Raw genomic sequence first — 16,753 nt, 5'->3', positions numbered from 1 at the left:
AGAGACCCCTTTCTAGTGCCCAGGCCTTGGGCTTTGATACAAGCAGGGGTGGTTTCATCATTTCCTTTAAGAGTGATCTCAGGGTTTTTTAACCTTTTGTGGAATTGGCTTTCTTCCTTGAACATTCTCAGCCCTGCTTTGACATTCCCATGTCCTGCAGAATGCTGCTTATATACACCTTTAGGGGAATTGCTGTTGCTGTCCTCTTTAATTCACTTCTGACACCTCTTTCTGGAGGCCGTAGGTGCGACTGTGCTGTTGGAAGCAATATCCACATTTCTTTCCTAAAGCTTCAATACTTTATGCAAAGGTACCCATTCTGGATCCAGAACTTGTACAGGAAGGAGGGAGTAGAGTTCAATACACTGGTGCCATTCAATGGATGTTAAATAACATAAAGCATCGTGAAAGATGGGCTTCAATTCTGAAAGGAGACATTGTGAACTAACCTTTTCTTCCCGGGGATTTTGATCCCAGGACAATTAAAAGGTATAGAGTATCCTTTTCCTCAAAACAAAGTGGCAGAAATCACACTTTTTAAAAAATCAAATTACATTTTGTTTTCAAGTTTCAACAGAAAACTTGAGACTGTATTTTCCACTGTCTTTCTAGTAGACACACACATTGTTGGCCACTATTTCTCCACAGATTTCAGTGGGCAAGTGCATGAGGAGGCACTTTTTCCACCTTACTGATGATTTTTGCAGTGACCGAACTTTATGAAAATATTTTACAAAATCTTCATGAGTCAATCTTCCAGTGCACTTGAAAATAATTAGGCTTGCTATCACTTGCCTTCCTCTCCTTATCAGAGAAGCATTTGCAACCAGGCATTCTGTGAATGTGGCTAAATCGTATCATAGAGTCATTGAGAATATCTTCAATATTAAAGTAATCACCATTGTCCCTGGAGCCCTGACACGGGTGCCAGCATCCCCACTCAGGATCCTCTATCAGTCCTGTCTAGTAGCACAACCCGGCAGCCTCTCTTGATGAAGCAATGTGAGGTTTAGTCCTTATTTTATTCCATTTAATTAAAGAACAGCTGAAAAAATCCTGTCTTGCATTTTCAACACATGGTTCCAATTAGTGCGGCAGAGCAGGACCCTGAATTTGATAAAAGCACTGACGTGTACCTTTGGTGCCTGTACAATGTACTCTTTCATTTTACAAGGTGGCTGAAGTGCAGTTTTAAATATCTTTTTTAAATGTTAACAAAAACCCAGGGGTGTAAGCTTAGGAAAAAAGTGAGGAGAAGTGAACACAATTTTGTTTGAATTGCCTGCCATAGACTTTTAGAACCTTGTATGCAGAAGACGCTTATGTGGGAAAATCTGCAGTGGGCATTTACAGGCTTGTATGCAAAAAGCATTATGGTTCATGAGACTTGCGCTCGGAGGCTATTAGATGGGAGATCCATCACCTCAGGAAATACCACTTACTGTACTGTAAGTTTGCTTCATGTGACCAATCTGCTCGAGAAGTAATGGAAATCCCATTCCAGTAAATTTGTTTCAGACCAGGCTAAAACTGATAGGACATTTGCCTTCAGTGGGACTCTTTCTGGATAACTTCTGGCAGTTCATATGTTTTTAAATAGGAAAGTAAAACTTAGGTCCCAGAATCTGGAAATTAGATGTGGAAAAGCCTAATTGAGGTCATCACATCCCACCTCCTGCCAAAATAAAGGGAACTAGCAAGAGGAAAAAGTAGGATAAAACAAGTAAAATATTTTATGACTGCTTCACATGGTGTGTGTTCTGTGCCGTCCCAGAAACAGTGGAATGATTTTCCATTTCAGGTCATGGGAAAGCATGATGTCTTTAGTCCCAGAAGGGTGAGATACTTAAACTGCTATAAGGCCCTTCATGAAGGTTAACAACAAACCTCTTTGTGCCTGGCTTTTATTTTCAGAGCTACCATTCCATTCTTGGCCCATAATTCACAAACTAGAGAAATGTGCCCATCAAGAACAAACTCACTACTAGTTGCGCTCAGAAATGTTACCCCAGAGTGCCAAGGTAAGAACAAAAATCTAAATAGGATAAAACTAAGTAAATTGATACCGTATAACTGCAACTTAAGAAAAATAGTCATTGAGATGGTCTTTCTGATGGCCTCAGTGCTTGAGACTATATCAACAGATTTACTGGGTGTCCTCCCTCAGTTCTCAGAACTATAAAACAACTTTCCACTTTTCTAGAAGGAGCTTCAAAGAGTAATTGAATGAAACCCCGTAGACAGATCACTCCTCAGCTTATGCCCTCTGTTGCTGTTGGTGCTGTGTCTTCATCCCATGACTTGGAACTAACTATGGCATCTTTGATGATTTTTCTAAATAGGCTCACTAATTCTCACCGTGAGTTGACTTATACATAGGTGATTATTCTACATCATGAATGAACCATTCTAGATTTAGAATGTGTCTAAATCTTCAAATCACAGTCTTAACTAAACTGTGCTATAGATACATTTCTTATCCTGTCTTTTTTTTTTAACGTAATTTATTGTCCAGTTGGCTTACATACAACACCCAGTGCTCATCCCAACAAGTGCCCTCCTCAATGACCATCACCCATTTTCCTCTCTCCCCCACTCACCCTCAGTTTGTTCTCTATATTTAAGAGTCTTGTGGTTTGCCTCCCTCCCTGTAATCCTGTCTTGAAACCCGCTCCAGTAGCCATCATGTCCACCACTCCACCGAAGAGTTCTTATCAAGTCACAAAGGATCTTCAAGTTGCTAAAGTCATTGGTCATTTCTAGCCTCATCTTAGTCACACTGAAACACTGATAACTTAACATACTTGATCTCTGATTCATTGTTGTCTCTTGGTTATCTTCCTCTTCTACTGGCTATTCCTTCTTTATGACTTTTTTGCTTCCTCCTAATTTTCTCAGTCTCTATAAAGGGATCGGTACTCAGATCTCTTTTCTTTACATTATTGGCTAAGTGGTCTCATTTAGTCCGTGACTTTAAGTAACTTTACATGATGAAGAATGCCAACTGCCTCCTGGCCTCTCTTCTTGGATGTACAAATGACATGGTAACTCTAACATTAAATTCTTTATTGTCTCTTCAAACATACTTATTTACCAGCCTTTTCCATTTCATAAATAACAATTCTATTCAACCAGTTGCCCAGGCAAAAACTTTTGGAGACATCTTGATTCATCCATTTCTCTCTCATCTCCAATTGTAATCTATAGTCCATAATCTCTAATCTCTAATTATAACGTACTAGCGATCTGCTCCCAGCTCCGTTTCTGTGGCTTTACCTCCAGCCCTTCCCCCCCACTTTTTTTTTTTTTTTTTTTTTTTTGCCCTATCCCTTTTCCAGCCACAGTCATGTCAGTACGGTGCCTTGAATGTGCTATTTCTCTGGCTGGAATGCTCTTCCCTTCAGATTAGCTACATAGTCACTCCCTTACTTTTTTCATGTTTCTATTCAGATTCCATGTTATTGGGGAGGCCTTCCCTGACCATCCTATGTAAAATAGCACCCTTCTAGCATTACCTGCCACACCATTGTTTCTCTTGCTCTCATTCATCATTTTCTGCATCAGTTTCAGACCTGGCATATTATATGTGTTCATTTGTTTGTTGTCTCTCTCCCCTCACCTGACTACAAACACCATTAGAAGAGGGACTTAGTCTCTTTTGTACTCCCCTATAATCTCCTTTGCCTAGAGTGCTGCTTTGTGCACAGTATATACTTAATAGATTTTTCTGGGTTAATGATTTAAATTTTTATCACAGTAACTATAAGAGCAATAAGGCATGGGAAGTTTTGTTGATTAGGCCCACTGACTTGTTACTAGAACAAACCCTCTACTGAATCTGACATGAAAGCTTGGTCTAAATTATATCAGACTCTCTTAGCATTTATAGTGTTCAAGAGTTTACATTTCTATGTACAAATCATATGTCCAAGTCCCAACAATGTTAAGGCTCAAAATGAGATCATATTAATTTTACTATTTTTTTCTGAGTTTTGTTTATTTATTTTTGACAAACTTTGTGTATATTGAAGGTGTACAGTATAATGTGTTTTTTTTTATAATACATTGTTTGATATATGTGTGTATACTGTGAAATGATCACCACAATCAAACTAACCAACTTATTTATCACCTCCCATAGTTAGACTCTTTTGTGTGTGTATGGTGAGGACATTTAAGATCTACTCTCTTAGCAAATTTCAGGTCTACAAAACATTACTGATACAGTCCCCATGCTGTATGTTGGATCTCTAGAACTCCTTCATCTTGTAATGGAAAGTTTGTGACCTTTGATCAGTATTTCCCCTTTTCCTCCATCCCTCTGCTTCTGATAACCATTATTCCCCTCTGTGTTACTATAAGTTTGACTTTTTTTTTTTTTAAGATTGAACATTTAATTGAAATCATACGATATTTATCTTTCTGTATCTGGCTTATTTTACTTAACATAATGTACTCCAGTTTCATACATATTATTGCATATGGCAGGATTTCCTTCTTTTTAAAGGCTGAATAATAGTCCATTGTGTATTTATACCACATTTTGGTTATTCATTCAACTCATTTCTCTATCTTGGCTGCTGTGAATAATAATGCTGCAATGAACTAATTTTTGACAAAGGAACCAAGAATACTCCATAAGAAAAGGATAGTCTCTTCAATAAATGGTCTTAGAAAAACTGGATTGCCACATGCAAAACAATGAAATGGGATCCTTTGTCTTACACCATACCTAAAAATCAACTCAACATGAATTAAAGACTTAAATGTAAGCCCTAAAACCATAAAACTCCTAGAAGAAAACATAAGGGTCAGCTCCTTGACATTGGTCTTGGAAATGATTTTTTGGAATTGACAACAAAGCACAGGCAACAAAAGCAAAAATAAATAAATGAGACTACAGTAAAATTTGAAAGTTCCTGCACAACAAAGGAAACCATCAACAACATACGAAGGCAACCTATGGAATGGGAGAAAATATTTGCAAATCACATATCTAATAAGGAATTAATATCCAAGATATATAAGAATTTTATACACCTCAATACCAGAACAACAAATAACTCGATTTTAAAATGTGAAAAGGACCTGAATAGACATTTTTTCAAGAAAACATGCAAATGCTCAACAAGTGTATGAAGAGGTAGTTGACATCACTAATCATCAGAAAAAATGAAAATCAAAACCATAATGAGGTATCACCTCATACTTCTTAGATTGGCTATCACCAAAAAGTCCAAAGATAATAGGTGTTGGTGAGGATGTGGAGAAAAGGAAACTTTTGCACACTGTTGGTGAGAATGTCCATTATGGAAAATAATGTGGAAGTTCCTCAAAAAATTATAAATAGAACTACCATGTGATCCAGCTATCCCACTTTTGGGTATATATTGAAAGGAAAAGAAATCATTATTCTGAAAAGATATTTACACTCGCATGTTTTTTTTAACTTTATATATCCAAAACAAAGACCTGAGTCTTCACTCCATATGACTGTTGAGTTCTCTCTGCAAGTGGGTCTTGGTCATTGTTTATCATTTCAGCCAAGCATCTGGCTTAGAGCTTGGGTCTCTGCTCCTTTTGTGGGCCACTGCTCACTCCTTTATCTCCCTGGAATAGGTTTCTTTAAGCTGCTGCTGCTCCACTGAACTGCTTCCCAAAGTGGGGCAGCAAGCCTTCTTTGATTCTCTGCAGCACAAGAGACCAAGCTTATTTACTTTTAATAAAACCATATCAAGCTCTACACTGACCTCCATATTGCTAAGCTTTTTTTTAATAGGAAATTTATTGTCAAATTGGTTTCCATACAACACCCAGTGCTCATCCCAACAGGTACGCTCCTCAATGCCCATCACCCACCCCCCCTTCCCACCCACCCCCAATCAACCCTCAGTTTATTCTCAGTTTTTAAGAGTCTCTTATGGTTTGGCTCCCTCCCTCTCTAACTTTTTTTTTTCCTTCCCCTCCCCCATGGTCTTCTGTTAAGTTTCTCAGGATCCACATATTGCTAAGTTTTGTGGTCATTTCTGCAGTCATCACTTTCTTCACACTGGTCACTTGAAAACATGAAAATTTGGGACTAATACAAGGAAAGTTCACCACACTGACTAATTTAATTTACTGTAGCTAGACCCATAAGGAGTCACCAGTAACATGGCCATGTTGCAAGCAACCAGCTTATCAACATGCACCATCCAGCACACACATATATACACCCCTCACTGGGATTCTCCTCTGCCATATCTCCCCTCCAAACCTAGTCATGAGCTCAAAGGAAAAATTCCCTCCTCTTTGTATCCTAAATTCTGCCTCCTGGACCATCGTGAATCCCAGGATCTCTGTCTCCTTCCAAAATGATTTTGTAAGTTCTCCAAGGAAAGCCCCACACCTTGCCTGTGGGTCAGTCTTAACCTGTATCCTTAAGCAGGCAAATGGTTCACTATCAGTGTATTTCCCCCAAACTAGAGCCATTGAACCATTCATACACTAAGTATGGGACATCTGCAATCCATTCTAAGCTGCACCAAGCCCAATCAAGTTCAAACATACCCAACTTTCTTTAGTCTTCAGATTCCCTGATACCAAGATCTTGACATATGGGAACAATATCATGAACACATGTATTTATTGTACACACATACACACACACCATTGACCTGTATGCTCTGAGTTGGTCTTCTTAACAATAAACAGTAATATGCTATTATAAAGCATAAATCCATATAAAGACAAAAAAAAAAGTTTTCTGCCCTGGACTCTGCTCTCCTCCACCCCAAAAACTATCTGCAGAGAAAAAGAACTGTGTGAAAACATATTTGATTTATGTGACTAAATGGAAGACCCATCCTCTGGACCTAAAGGGTCTCAATCCAGGTTGTTATTTCGGCCTCAAGAATAGAGATATTTACTTTCTTTATTATTTAGAACTGAAAGGCACATTGGGTTGTTTTTCCCAGATTAAAAAGGCTGCATCAAAATGGCAAATTCCTTACTTTCACCTTTTGGTGTCCAAAAACTTCTAAAGGGCATCCAATGCAGGAAAGCTCTTGCATATGATGTGTTGAGTGTTTGGGTTGATACACATTCCTCCTCTATAATCTGGGCTTCCTTTACCTATTAGATAATAATAATACTTTGATTCCAAAATCAAAATCATTGGTTTTCATGCCATATAATAAATTCTCACATCTTTTCTGAATTGTGAAATGATAGCTGTCTCTAGAATACAGTGATATTTTTCTGTCAAACTGTCATTAGGAAAAATTGTAAGGAGACTCTGCATGTGGTTTCTTAGAGTGGCCTATAATAAGTTAAATCTGATTAATTTCCCTTTAAATATGCAATGAACAAAACCCATTCCCACCCTCCACCCCCGCTTTTTAAATTTCTCCTACATGGGACTAGTCCATGGGAGAAAAATTGCTCTTTCTCCATCTTTTCCCCTTGATCTCTCATGATCCCTTCATTGGGTCCCCACTGTTCTGTTTCCAACCTTCCCACTAAGAAAATATATCTGCCCAAGTCTCTTATCCTGGGATATTCCTGCATGACAAGGTAGCTAATAAATTGATGCCATAGATAAAGGACAGTTAACCTGGACTGGCTACCTTTTGTCTTGTTATATGTTCCATTTGACAGGCCTTCATTGAGCTAACTCAGAATTTTTGACATAAGGTTTCTTGTTTGTTTGTTTGTTTGTTTGTTTTCTGTAGCCACTCAGTGAGGCTTTTCTTTTAATCAGTCACTAGAGTATGTGAAGCAGGCAGTTCTGGATTCCATGTCCAGTATTGAGTTGGTTCAGATGCACAGAGACGTCGGAGCAAATGATGCAAGGTCAAACTGTTCTTAAAACATGGCTCTGGGGGCGCCTGGGTGGCTCAGTCGGTTAAGCGTCCGACTTCAGCTCAGGTCACGATCTCGCAGTCCGTGAGTTCGAGCCCCGCGTCGGGCTCTGGGCTGATGGCTCAGAGCCTGGAGCCTGCTTCTGATTCTGTGTCTCCCTCTCTCTCTGCCCCTCCCCCATTCATGCTCTGTCTCTCTCTGTCTCAAAAATAAATAAATGTTAAAAAAAAAAAATTAAAAAACAAAAAAAAAAACATGTTTCTGGTTCCTTACTACAGTGAGGTCTACGCTGAACCTCAGTATAGAAAGCAACAAAAGAAGAGTTGGAGTAGGATCCAAGAGTTCGGTCCCCCTTATCCTTTGGGAAAAAATTTACAAGCCATTGGTCCAGTGATTAAGAGATTCAGATTAAGAGAACAGATTCAGGAGTCAAACAGTTGAATTCAAACCCTTGTTCTGGGTGACTCTTGGGAAATGTCTTCCTCTCCCTGCACTTCACTTTTGTCATTTCTAAAATGCAGCCAATAATCTCATCACAGGTGGTTCTGAAGATTAAATGAGATCATGTAAAACGGCACTTAGCACAGTGCCTGGTGCCCAAGAAGAGCCGTGTTAAAGGTGCGGGATGGTTAGTGTTAGTCTGCTGCCACTTCTGTTTTAACCAAAACTATTAGGACAGATGGGTGCAGTATGATGCCCCATGCAATAGAGCTGTTGCCCATGACCGAACACTCTCCTGAGGGTAGCAGAACAATTGCTGTTTTGTAAATTAGTTAAACCACTCCCTAGTGTGGCTAATGATGACTAATACAGCAGAAGGGAGTTGGCCACCCTTGTGCAAGGCACAGTTGGGAAGTTGACTATGCTCTGCTTACAGAAATTCAGGTCACTGCCAAGCTCTAATCCATGTCACTCCTGCCATAGTTCTAATCTTAGAAGAAATTCACTCATTTGTAGAATACACGTCAACCTTTAACATATACTAAATACAATTTTGGGGGAATTCCCAGCCAACTTCCTAAAGCAAAATACACTCCATGAATAGTGTCCTAATAGCCTTTGATGAGGCAGATTGTATTGGTATCTACAGTTTAGCATGGGGAGAGACATAGTACTTGATAGATAAGTAATGGGAATAAAACCTGGAAAACTCATATTTTGATGGAAACAGTAAAATGGTTCCCTTGGACCACAGTATCTGAATTCTTTCATTTTTGTACTGCTAATAGCACAGAGAAGCACAATATTTCAGCTAAGAGTGTTAGAAAGGTATAGGCATTAAACAAATGTCTAACAGTTTAAATGGTTTCTTAGAAGGGACTGAAATATGCTTCCTCATTTTATATACACGTCCTTTTTACATATTGCTCCAGATAGGATTGCAAAAGCAATGATCTTGCAAGAAACAAGACCTCAACTGAAAATGATATGCACCGTTAAAATACGAAATAAAACACACAAGCCAACAAAGCTGAGATTAAAAAAAAAAAAAAAACTTGTATTTTTTTCCCCTTATGTTTCATTTGCCTATACTCATTCCAACTTGGCCTAATTTGCTGATCACAAATCTGGATATATTACCAAGACCTTGTCAGGATGCTAAGAAGGGACAGGAGCCCCCAACTCAGGTTTTAGCTATTTCAGGGCTACTTCTGCTTTCCCTAAACTTCCCCTCTATCACCACTGAGGCCTTTTAAAGGATATTACCAAGACCTTGGCAATGAGGGCATGTGTCCTTTGTCACTACGTGTCTGATTCTTGTTATAGATTCCCTGATGCCTCAGTTCTCAAAGCTGCGGATCTGGAGCTGTGGCTGTTGTCTGTCTGTAGTGGGAGAAAAGTAGAGAGAAAAGTAGGGAGAAAACTGCTTAGGAGAAAAGTAGATTCCATGCTAGAAGCATGTGACTCCCACGCTCCACATCTTGTGTTATGGGTCACTCAAACATGCTCCCTGAGAAAGCTCTCAGGAACAGGGAAATCATCATTATTTCCTCATTCGTTATCTCTGGGAGAGAGAGGAGGGCCAGTCCCTTTTAGAGTCCCCCCTATCTTCCGAGTGCATCTCTGCTTTTGAAGTGTCAGTAAGCTCCAACTGAACTCATCATCTCCCTTCTATCTTTAGCCACATCTCGTTCCTATTTTGGTGCTTTCCAAATTGGTGAAAGGCACCAACCTTATCGTGGTTGTTATCACTGAGTCTTCCATCTCCTGACCAGACATTTTCTTCCATCAAATCACCAAATTTTGTTACTTCTTCCTCTATAATGGCCAATTTTCTCTACCATCACCAACACTACTGCCACTAACAGAACTACTACTATTGCCTGGATCTGTGTCACAGATTTCTAGTGAGTCTTGCCCTTTAACCTTGCCCCTTCTCAATCCTTCTCCTGGTTCAGTCATTTTCCAGCTCCACTTTCCTTAATTGCTCCCTACTGCCTTCAATAAAAAATGTCCAGTATTCTTATATTGTCTTATAAGGCCTGTCTGATATGATGCCTCCTTACTTCAGTGACATTTTTATCATTCTTTCTTTTGCTACTCTTCCCTCCCCTCCACCAAAAAAAAAAAAAAAAAAAAAACCAACCCTGTACATATTGGCACTACATCTTTCTGTGCTCTCTCTTCCCTTCCAAGTCCTTGAATATGCTCTTCCCTTTGTCCTGAATACCCTTTCTCACTATGCTGTCTCCATTCTTTGACTAATTCCTATTCATCTTTTAAGTCTTGAGTTGAATGTCACTTCCTCAGAAAGCTTTCCCTGACCATGTAAATCCTGATTAGGCATTCTTCATAGATCCTGTGTCCACACCATATTCCCCCCACCATATAGCATTTAGCACATTTAGTCCACATGGCCCTTGTAACTGCATGTTTGCTTCTCTGTCTCTGTCACAGTCATTCATAAAGACAAGAAGCCAATCTTTTTCACTGTTCAATTCTTTGTACCCAGAGTAGGTCTTCCTGAATACATAAATGAGTATAATGGAAGCAAACGTGAGAAAGTATTTAAAGGAGTGTCAACATGTCAGATGCATCTGAGAGAGCAAATGAGCTGAGAGCCAGAGAATGACCTTTGGCCCCATGTGAAAGTGGTTTGTGACTGTGATAAGAGCACTCTCCGAGATGTAACAGAGTAGAGTGGAGTGGAGTGTGTTGAAACTGCCTACGACGTTAGTACATGTAGACAGCAAATGTAGACAAGTTTACTGTGAGATGTGCCATGGTAAGAGGAAGACAGTGCTGCTGCAGGAGAGAGAGGGCATGACTGCAGGGACATATTACGTGAACGATTAAAGACACTGCTTGTAAGAAAGTCACAGTTGTCCTTAGGGTCACACAAAAGGCAGACCCAAAAGAAGGAATGCCTATTTTGGCAAAAGCTCATGAGCACATTTTGAATCTCAGATTCGGATAAAATGTGCTAGGACAAAGGAGTTAAAATTCCAGAAAACACTCAGGAAGTAAGTTTACAATGTTGCTTCACTGCTTTGTGCAGCAAGTAATAACTTTATTGGTAGCTTTTGTTGGCTTGTTGTGATAACCACATAAAGGAAAAGAGCTGTAAGTGAGATGCAGAGAATGTTTATGCTTTCGTTTATTATTCAATATGGACGTCACAAGGGTATGAGGAGTCGCACAGCAAATAACCGTGTACTCACAACCTACCTTCAGGACTAACATTTTATTAAATGCAGCAGAAGACCTGGTGCATCTTGAATTTAAAATGACTTTTATCCCAGTTGTACAGGTCTCCAGTTAAGGCACAGATTAATTTTGTAGCATGAAAAAAAAAATGTTTCCACTATGGAAAACCAACCTGTTGAAGTTTATACAGAAAATATTTTCAGTAAACAAAGAAGAGTGCAGAGTTTCAGGAAGAAAGTGTGAGGGTCGTGATGACAAAAGCAATGGAGGACCCACAGATGTGCCCCAGGCCCTCCTCACTGTCATCAATCATAAGCCTGTCCTATTCCACAGTTCCAACCACTAGGTCTTGGACCCCTGGGGGTAGCAGAATTTATTGTGAGGGGTCTGTAAATCCATATGCACATTCAGTATGACTAGACTAAATAAATAATATATCACACACACACACACACACACACAGAGTACTATTTTTTAAATGTCTATAGGTGAGGTGATGAATAAAATATAAATTCACTTACTTGGTTCACTGAATTAATAGAAGCCTTTGATCATTATGTATTTTCTCAGTCTATAGACATTGAAAGTATAATGTCTAGCATGATACAGTCCTCATACTCAAAAGAGATTGGACTATTGCCATTGTTATTTACTAGAAAACATGTATAAAGCCACTGGATGATGAATTAAACAAGAGGCAAAACATTTTCTTTAATGTTTCACTAATTATTTGCATTACCAAAGGTTTCCATAAACAAACTGTTGTATACACTCTTTGTCTTTGCAGGATGCCTTTATGCTAACACCCTCCTTAGTCCATACGTCACACAACAAACACCATCAGATCTTGGAAAATGAAATAGAGTATCTAAGGGGTGCCTGGGTGGCTCAGTTGGTTAAGTGTCTGACTTCCAATTTTGGCTAAGATCATGATCCCAGGGTTGAGGGATTGAGCCCCACATCAGGCTCTGCACTGACAGGGCACCCACCTGCTTGGGATCTCTCTCTCTCTCTCTCTCTCTCTCTCTCTCTCTCTCTGCCCCTCCACTGCCCACACACCCTCTCTTTCTCAAGAAAGAAAAAGAAAAAAAGCATCTAAGGATCAATCTTGTAGGAGTCTGAGTAGGGTTTCTCTCCCTCCTTTCAACACTTGATAGTTCTCCCCTGGATGGGGTGATGGGCAGGGGTGGAGTGAGACCAGAAATCCCAGTTTTTTTCTTCTTGTCTTCTGCTCGACATGCTTTGAGTTCCCCTGGGGTGCTTCCATCCACATGTGGCCCATTTCTAATTTGTCCACCTATAATGAGTGCCGTTTTGTGCTTTATTCATGCAGAGGAACCCAAAGGCCCCTCGTGTGCTCTTATCTGCCTAGATACTCAGCATGCACCCTTAAGAGTGTCGATTTGTTTGGTAATCATTTATTTCCAATGTATTTGTCTCTTCTCACAAATAAGATAATAAACTGAAATATCTAAGCACTTAATTTGTATTTTATGTTGAATGGAATTGACTGTGGAGGAAAAGAAACTCTCACCCTTGTCTCACTTCTCTCTCTCGCTAGTGTCTAAGTGAGCAATAGAAATGCTCTTTGATATTCAGACATGTTTTACAAAACTCTTCACTGAAATGTTTTCCACAGTGAGACAGCACATAAGATGGCACATGACCCAACACCGTTACTCTGATTCCCATAATGAAAAGTTGATTTATTTATCAGTTTTCTTTCAATGTTTATGATCACATAAAAGAAGAAACCTTAATTTAGTGTTGGCATATATTTAACACTTCTTACAGGTCCCCACGCTCCCTCCATTTTTCATTTATTTTTTAACAGAGAGAGTGTTTAGGTCTCACATTCAGAGCCTTTAGCACAAGGTAGCAATGTTTACATAAGTTTTAAAGCATTTTTTTTATTCATTGTATATATATCGTGTAGCTTCCATCTATTTAAGGCAAACAGTAGATTCTTTTTCCATCTACAGTAGTGATATAATCTTGTAAAATAATAGAGTGAGTCCGGTTAAAGAAAAATATTACATAGATACCGATTTGATAGTACAGCCGAAACCATGTGAGTTACTTAAGAACGAAGTTTGGGAGCTCCTGCTTTATTATAAAGCAAATAGATTATTGGGAAACATGGAATAATAACCTGTGAGCACTAAATATTTTATCAAGGCAGAAAAGCTAGTCATCACACAACATTGTAAATAAGAGGTTAATGTTATGGCCATACAGAAGTGAGTAGGCATGTGTGAGTTAGAGTTTTGACTTGACATTTTCCACCATACACTATTATATGTGGTTACCAATAGCATTGGCTTCAACATCTTTGAATGTGAAGAAGAATGTGAAAAAAATAAATTTGCTTGTTTTTAACCTGGACGTTTATCATTTTTCTGCTGCACAGTGTCACAGAATCCATTAATAAAAGGGGTTAAAGATTACGCCCTGAGAGGCTGGCAAAACAGTTCTCAAGTGCATTACTCAGCTCGAGGCAGACGTCACAAGGGGAACTGGCTGTCGTTTTAAAGCTAGTGGGTGTAAAACTTGCTGTTTCTTTCTATTTGTCTGTGAGATAATTCTGGCTCTCCCTTTCCCTCCAGGACATGGCTGCCAAAAAGAATTAATCCCATACCTACCCCATTCATGATGACCTCGGAAACAGGAGAAGCAAACGTTTCTTACTGTTAACCAGAAGCATTTCCCCCAAATGACTGCAAATAGCACAAATGTCTGTTCCATTGATAGATAATTCCAGTGACACTTTTTTTTTTTTTTCAGCCAAGTAGAGATAGCGTCACAGCAGGATAAAGTGGGCTGGAGTCACTAACTTTGACGTTCCAATCCTGGATCTCCCACTGCCTAACTCTCTTCTCTCAAGCCAGCCACTTAACCTCTCTTTTGAAGTCAGCTTCCTCACAAATGAGACCAGCTCACGTGTACTTCTTGTCTAAGCACCAGATAAGGCAGATAATGTACAGAGGCAGTAGCCACAGCTTAATCCACAATGTAAAAGTGCTTTCCGGAAGGGCTTCTCCCCCACCCCAGGATTTCTTAAATTACTAAATTTCATATGCTGTCCACCAGTGTCAAAGGCGACAGCCAAATAAAAGGCCCGTCCTTGTACTAAAGACCAGGCCTTTCCCTGGTTATGGACTTATTTTAATCATGAACGTTGATATACTTGTAGAAAAAGTTGACTTGTTTTTCTTCATATCTCCCTGTTGGTGGGTATCGTTTAATGGGAAATTTTTCAGTTTTTTATTTGCTTTTAGTTGTATTTTGCGTGTATGTATTTTTAGTTTTTTAGTTTTCTGATTTTCCAGGTATCTACAGAAGACTCGAAATATCCACCTTACTTTCCAGAGAAGTAGTTTTTATAAAACAGAGATGCCATTTGTTTTCCATAAAACTTGCTCTTTTTTTGACATCTCCTGTAATATAGAGAAGACATATTCATGTGTTTACTTGGGCTGAGAAAAGGTAGCAAAACTTAGTCTTGGATATGTATAGATAACACTTATCTATTGCCTCCACCATTACCAAAGAACTGGGTTCAGTTAGAATAGGTATTTGCTGAACAGTAAGGAATACTAAGAGATATCTTGTGTGGGCAAATTAGTTTGTGTACTTGACCCAAGCAGTTAGCACAGAGCAAAAGGGACCCAGTTTTCTGGAACCCTGTATCATGTATTATTGACTCCTGCTAGTTATTTCTTCTATGCAGACTCTCATGAACTAAAAAAGCAAATTGACTTCCAAAAGTTAACCTATGCATGAATAAAAGCACAACATACACAGAATGTTTTAGTCCTTCTGAATTCTTTGATGTTCCATCTCTAATAAGGAACTAACTAGATTAAATTTAAATTCTTCAGATATGAAGTAAAACATGTATTCAATATATTTTACAACTTTTGAGACTGTAGAGATAAATGATTATTTTGTAAAGTGGTTTTTGAACCTTACCTTGATTCTGAAGTTTCAAAGGAACAAATTATGGTTGAGAAGACTGATAACCAATATGTGTTGAAGATTGAAAAGCCTCAGGGACATTTTTTGTGTCTGATTTGACCAAATCTGTTGACCATTTTAGCTTTTCATCCATCTCATTAGAAATAGTTTTCAACAGGGGCACCTGGGTGGCTCAGTCAGTTAAGCATCCAACTTCAGCTCAGGTCATGATCTTGGGGTTTGTGGGTTCGAGCCCCGCATCAGGCTATGTGCTGACAGCTCAGAGCCTGGAGCCTGCTTCACATTTCGTGTCTCCTCCTCTTTCTGCCCCTCCCATGCTCATGCTCTGTCTCTCAATAAGAAACAAACGTTAAAAAGAAATAAAAAAAAATAGTTTTCAACAAAGATAACCATTACGCAAATTACAAGTGGTGTGTTATGTGCGTGATTAGGTTTTCCATTTTTCTTTCTTTGAAGCTTTCAAAAAAAAAATCTTTTGGTGGTTATTGTAACGGAAGTCCACTTTCATACTGGATTTCCTTCATTTCTCTTTAACCGTGATTCTGAGCTGAATCTCCACCAAGGGGGAAGTAGCATTGGTGCTAATCCCAACTTGGCAGAATTATTGGGTTCCACCCCAACAGTCACCAAAACATTTGGGTTTAGTCAGAATACCAATTCATCACTTCATAAAACCAAAGCTCTTCTCCATCCCACAGTAACCTGTTCATAGACCGTAGGGAGAGTGAGAGAGATGTGAATAGACTCACTGAATAATAGGGCCTGGCCCTCTCAGATGTCAAAAGAGATCTGAGAACCTTCCATTTCTTAAGGCTCCTGGAGTATTAAAACAAGAAGAGGAGAAGAGGAAAAACGCCAGAACAGCATAGAAATAAAGTGTAGCACATTTTAAGTGCTTAAAATCATGCTTTAAACACATGAAATATAAAATAACCTTTCTGGAAGACAAGATCAAATGGCCAGATTTGAGGCTGTTTGTGATTATAACAGCCCTAGCTAAATGGTTTTACTAAAGACACCTAGCTCCCAATCATCATAGCTCCTGCTCAGGGCTGAATGGAAGTTCCAGGATCATTTAGCCTCATTTGATAGATATAGATTAAAAAAACTGAGGCCAAAGAGTGCAAATTATGTGCTTTAGAGTGCAGTCAATTAGTTGGTGAAAAAGCAGATCTCTGTATACTCTCTGTGCAAATGGAAGGCACAGAGGAGGTCTTGAGTGGGCGAAATGACTACTAGCAGTTGATAAGGTGATGAGTATCAAAAGCAATATTGCAGAGAAAGT

The 16,753-nt window shown here is 39.1% G+C and overlaps 1 protein-coding gene across 4 annotated transcripts in view; it reads left to right on the top strand.

Annotated features, from left to right (window-relative positions):
* The window catches only part of XRCC4 (X-ray repair cross complementing 4), a 304,053-nt gene that overhangs the window by 235,332 nt on the left and 51,968 nt on the right, over positions 1–16,753 (top strand). Inside the window, exons 9-10 of one of the 4 annotated variants that reach the window (XR_015248244.1) lie at positions 1,915–2,021; positions 14,097–14,268. The exons of 1 other annotated variant lie outside the window; for it this stretch is intronic. The gene's annotated coding sequence lies outside the window, so the exon portion shown is untranslated. 2 more of the 4 variants (XM_086697415.1, XM_086697400.1) reach the window with 2 other exon arrangements.

Source organism: Puma concolor, chromosome A1 (assembly GCF_028749965.1).
Source record: "Puma concolor isolate L17-30 chromosome A1, mPumCon1.1.hap2, whole genome shotgun sequence".
In the NCBI taxonomy this organism is placed as follows: Eukaryota; Metazoa; Chordata; class Mammalia; order Carnivora; family Felidae; genus Puma; species Puma concolor.
This window is presented reverse-complemented; position numbering and strand designations above follow the sequence as displayed.